The 5,367-nt window shown below is 48.2% G+C and overlaps 1 protein-coding gene across 1 annotated transcript in view; it reads right to left on the bottom strand.

Annotated features, from left to right (window-relative positions):
• Window positions 1–5,367, bottom strand: part of BMP4 (bone morphogenetic protein 4) — a 14,490-nt gene that overhangs the window by 3,321 nt on the left and 5,802 nt on the right. The gene's annotated exons all lie outside the window — the stretch shown is intronic.

Raw genomic sequence — 5,367 nt, 5'->3', positions numbered from 1 at the left:
TCTCGTCGGCCGTCCCCCGACGAGAAGGGAGGGAGTGCTTGGGAACCAGAAGCAGCTGCGCGGGGAAAGGCACGGCGGCAGAGCGCGGGTTTCTCCTGTGCTCCCACCACCCGCCAGCCCCGAGGGTCCCCTCCAGGGGGTTGGGAGCTCGTTGCCAGCACCAGGGGTTATCCCCAGTGCCTGCCCTGGATTCCCTCTCGTCCTCCGGATTTTCTCATCCTTCTCCCTGGCTGCCTGAATAGCCCTGTCCCCCTTCCCTCCAGGCCGGGCTCCGGGACCCCACCGAGGTGTGCAGCAGGCGCCTTCCCAGCCCCGCACGGGCTGTGTACGGCCAAAGCTGGCGGCTCCAGAGAGGCTTTCCGGGAAGAAAGATGCTCCCTGCCCTGCAGTTCAACCCCAGAATTGTTTTGGGCCAGCTTTAGGCTGGGAATAAGAACCAGGCTTCCCAAGGCTTGACGCTGCTCCCAGGAAGGGGTTTGGGACAAACTGGTTTACCATTAGCTCACATTAACTGGACACAACACATTCAGGCACAGGGTGGGATTCTTGGGGCCAGGATTTGGACTCGGTGATCCTTGTGGATCCCTTCCAGCTCAGGATATTCTGTGACTCTCTGACCTACTGGGGGTAATGTATGAACACAGTGTGGAGAAGGAAACTCTGGGGAAAGACCCTCTGGAGGAAGTGTGACAGATGCACCATCCTTTGGAGACACAGAGTAGACTGAGTGACCCCATGGTAAATCAAGCCAGCTCCACCAGGACATTAAAACCTGTCCCTTTGCCCTGCTGGGGTATCCCTTTGTGTTGGGCAAACTGTCACCCACAGTGAGAACACAGTTAATTTATGAGACCAAAAGATGTGGTCATGGAGTGGCCATGGGAACTCCTAAGCTCATCAATTAACCACAACCAAAAACCAGCTCAGAAACGATGACTGTGGCCACAAACCACGGGGCTGCTGTGCCTGAGTGCAGCAAACCCACACCAGCGCCTTGGTGTCCTCCCAGCCCCTCCTGCCCCAGAGCTCACACACCATCACAGATGCCTTCTTTTCATATTTCACTTTTTTTTTTTTGAGCTCAGACCTGACCCATGCATTAGAAAAGCCCAGGGATGTCACCGAAAGGACACGCACAGATAAAAGGCAGTGCTGACACTGTAATATCTCTGAGTTATTCCTATACCACTCCGAGTTTAAAAGAAACATCTGTTAGCAAGGTATTTGGACTATGAATCCATCAAAATTTGTGAAATATTGCTATCACCATTTCAAATGTATCACACTGTGTGTTGTTCTTAACAAGGAAAAACAATTTTGGGAGTAGCTGCTGTGCAACTTTTTTTAAGTTAAATAACATTTTCATTGAAAATACTCCAGTCTATAAACAAAGTTTACGTGAGGGCCTGTATAGTGCTGTTCCTAAAACAGACCTCTGGGCTGGGAAAAGCAACCAGCTCCCTTTTTGTGGGGTATGTTCCTCTCTTTGTCTGAAGACCTTGCTCAGGGTTTGTAGGGATCAGAGAGTGGCCGTGCTGGAAATGTTTGTCCCGGAGGAATTCAGTGGCACGGCATCCAGCACCAGCTCTCCTAAGCCATCCTGCTGAGCTGAGATCCCAAAAACTGCTTATGTAACACTGGTTAACCGTGCCCCTGCGCTGGGGCCAGAGAGCCAGGGCAGAGCAGTGTGGTTTGGGGTCTCGTAGGAGGCAAGAGCGTATTTGAGTAGCTCCCTGGTTACTAAGAAGTGTTAGTCATGGGGAAAGCTGTAGTATTTATTCCGTAAAATGTAAATACATAATCCAAACCACAAAGGAATAACCATGGATGGAAATAGTGTAGCGTTTACTGAAGGAGCTGGGCTGCCTTTCTACAGAAGCTGTATTTCCTTGGCCTCATAGAGTGTAATTCACCTTGAACTGAGCTTCTGCTCCAGCCCGTGGAGTTACACATCAGCTGAACTCGGTCCAGGCACACTAAACAACCCAGTGTGTTATATATTCCAACCAAAAAAGTGATGCCAAAACGGAGCTAAAAATACAAATGTGGAAGGTTTGAAAAGCAAACACTGCTTAATTCAGTGGTGGATGCAACATTAAAGATCCAGCACATCAAAACCAGAGAATGTTGTGTCTGCACTCAACGCAAGGCTCAGCTCCCCAGTCACACCTCACATGGGTGATGGGGGATCGATGGTGGTCTTGCCTGTGACCCAGTCCCAGTCTAAGGGATCTGCTGCCAGGTTTTTTCCTCTCTTGTCTTCTGTGAAAAACCTTCTGGGAATCTCTGCACCTGGGTGGCAAAACCATTGGTCTCTTCTGGAAGAGGGAGCGTTGGGGATGTTACCCTGCGAAAACTGGCCAGACCAAGGGGTGATCCATCACATGCAGACCTTGGCTGTGACACCAGACTGCTGGTGGCAGTGAGCAGCCCAGGAGCTGGCAGGCATCCTGGAGCCCCAGAGCCAGCCCAGGGGTCAGCAGCTGAGGGGCAATTATTTGCTCAGTTTTGTTTCAACCCGACAATTGTGGGTTTGCCCAGACATGTTTGTGATAAAATCCCAGCCAGTCACATCTGACCCATTTCCAGGTTTTGTGTGCTCAGGACCTACCAGCAAGCACTGCAGGTCGATGTTCAGCACCTCTAGAAATTAGGCCAGCTCTGTTTACAAGGAAAACTTCTCCTCTAATGGCAGCATTTCAGGAGATGCCTCTGGACTCAGACCTTCCCAAACCAGTTCTTGGATCCTGTGTTATTTTTAGAGCAGCTGCACCTTTTTGGGCTCTAAAGTCTGCAAACAACCCGCCTTGGGAAAAACAAAAAAGAAAGAAAAAAAAAGAAAAAAAGCAACAACAACAAAAATAACTTGCCTCACCAGATTTGTGCTTGAGCAGAAACAAGCCTAAAACCATAAATAAATAAATAAATGCCTACATAAGAGACATTTTAATGACATGAGTTAAAGGAGGATATGCCCATAAGTGTGCTAAGATCAATTCCCTCCTAGCCTTTCCTTTCAACTGCCTAAGCTTGTCAATTAAAACAAAGGGAACTGAGCAAACAACTCCAAGGGATTACGTTTTCCAAAGTAGCTCTTCACCAAAGAGCTGACCGGTAAAAACAAGTGCAGCTGCTTGAACGGCAGAAGGAACATTTTTTACAACCACTCTGAGATTTTCATGATTTCTCTGAGTGCTTCAGAGCTGGCCTGTTCTACCAGAATATTCTACCTCCTCCTGAATAAATAAATTCATACTTCTCCTAAAACACAGAAGTGGGCCCAGCTTGGACTTTATTTCTGCTTTACATTAAAGTGTCTCTGCCGAGGTGTGAGGACCACGTCTAGAACAACTCCTGAGCTAAGAGGGGAATCAGGTTCAGCGCTGCTCTTTTATTTCAAACAGGTTTTTGGGTTTTTTTTACAAATCCCTACAAAAACATTGTGTGGGAACATTAAAATAATGCAGTTCTAAAAAGGCAGTCTTTGGTAATCAGACACAAGGCAGTCGAAACAGTAGGATTGTCTTCTCTTTTCTATTTTTAAGTTTTGAAGGATGATTTTTATTGTTTTGAGAATGCTATTAAAAGGTTGGCTGTCCCACGCAGGGTGAATCTTAAGTTGCTGTTACTTGACTCATTCCCTTTGTCACTTTTCAGAGATGCCCAAGAGTGAGCAAGGCTAGAAAAGTTACCCCTCGCTGTTCATACTCTCTGCCTTCTGCTGTGAGAGTGTGAGGTCTCTGCTGCTAAATATTGTTCGTTTAGAGACGAACAAAACTCAGAGGTCTGGGTCGTTCAGGCTGGACAGCAGGAAGAATTTCTTCTCAGAAAGTGTGGTTAGGCATTGGAATGGGCTGCCCAGGGAGGGAATGAAATCAGCATCCCTGGAGGGGTTCAAAAAACAGCTCAGTGCTCTGGTCTGCTTGGGAAGGTGGTGAACGGCCAAAGGTTGGACCCAACGACCTTGGAGCTTTTTTCCAACCTTAATGTTCCTATGATTCCATGATTAGGGAAGTGCTTCAGCAACACAATTCATAAAATGAAGGGAGAGCCATTTTAATGGCCCGTTGTTAAAAGTCCCCTGAGCTGTGTTAGAAACACATCTGTTGTAAAATCATCTCCACATCAATGAGTTTCCTCGAGGGATGTGACAAGAAGAACACGCACTGATCTCACCCAGCTTTTGGAGAGAATCGCTGCCTTTAGCCCACGTCTGCTTCCATGCTTTGTGGCTCCTCACTCCCTCAAAGCCTCATCCCTGAGGAGCAAGGAGGACCTCCAGAAGATGAAGAGCTCATTCCTCCTGCTCTGCAGTTGTGGCTGGTACTAACAAAGTCCATCATTCTCCTGAGGAGTGCTGTCCAACCACATGGCTACCGGAGATATGCAGATTCCTTTTGGATCTGATGAATCAGGAAGGCTTTTGGAGAACAGCACAGGGCTGGCAGCTCCCTGACCTTACAAACCACTCTGTGTGTCTCCAGCCCTGAGATGTGGCTTTGTCTGAGTTCTGCTGTTACTGATATTTTGCTCTCCCTTGCTGCCAAAATCTGCAACTCCACACAACCACGTAGCACCTCCAGGGTGCTGACATTTGTCTTTGTCCTTTAATTGCAGCTTGAGATCTGCTGCCAGCAGAAGCTTTAATGATCTCAGTCACTACTACAAGGTGTAAACATGCAGAGCAGGACAACTTCTGCAGAAATAATTCACATGGGCTTCATTGGATTTTTAGCAATAGCAAAGGACTTTACTGGTAGGTGCTATAGCAAGTTCTGGGAAATGTCAGCACATGGATGAATTTTGAGTTCACATCCTCATAATGTGAACATAATGTGAACATCCTCACCTGAAAGCAGAGAGGGAGGATCCTGCCCAGGAGTCCCTCTTGGGAAACATGGCTATGCCCTGTGGCCTCCAACTCCAACAATAACAAACTGGTGGGGCTCATTTGTACCAGTTGCCTGGTGACAAGGTTCATACTCACAATTAATCATCATTCTTAGAAAGTGCTCACTGAATAAACTTACACAGGGTGTGTGTGAGCAGAGCACGAGCTCCCACAGACACGTGACACTGAAAAGATGGTTTCTGGTGGAAAGGCTCCTGCTCATTCTGTCATAGAATATCCTGAGTTGGAAGGGACTCACAAGGATCAGAATCCAACTCCTGGCCCTGCACAGACACCCCAAAAATTCCACCCTGTGCCTCAGAGCAGTGTCCAAACCCCCCTGGAGCTCTGGCAGCCTCGGGGCTGTGCCCATTCCCTGGGGAGCCTGGGCAGTGCCCAGCACCCCCTGGGGGAAGAGCCTTTCCTGAAATCCAACCTAAACCTGACACATCTGGAGTCCTTCCCGACAAACCTTT

This window comes from Geospiza fortis, unplaced genomic scaffold (genome assembly GCF_000277835.1).
Source record: "Geospiza fortis unplaced genomic scaffold, GeoFor_1.0 scaffold23, whole genome shotgun sequence".
Taxonomy (NCBI): Eukaryota; Metazoa; Chordata; class Aves; order Passeriformes; family Thraupidae; genus Geospiza; species Geospiza fortis.
The sequence above is the reverse complement of the archived record's forward strand: the minus strand, read 5'-3'. Positions and strand labels throughout refer to the sequence as shown.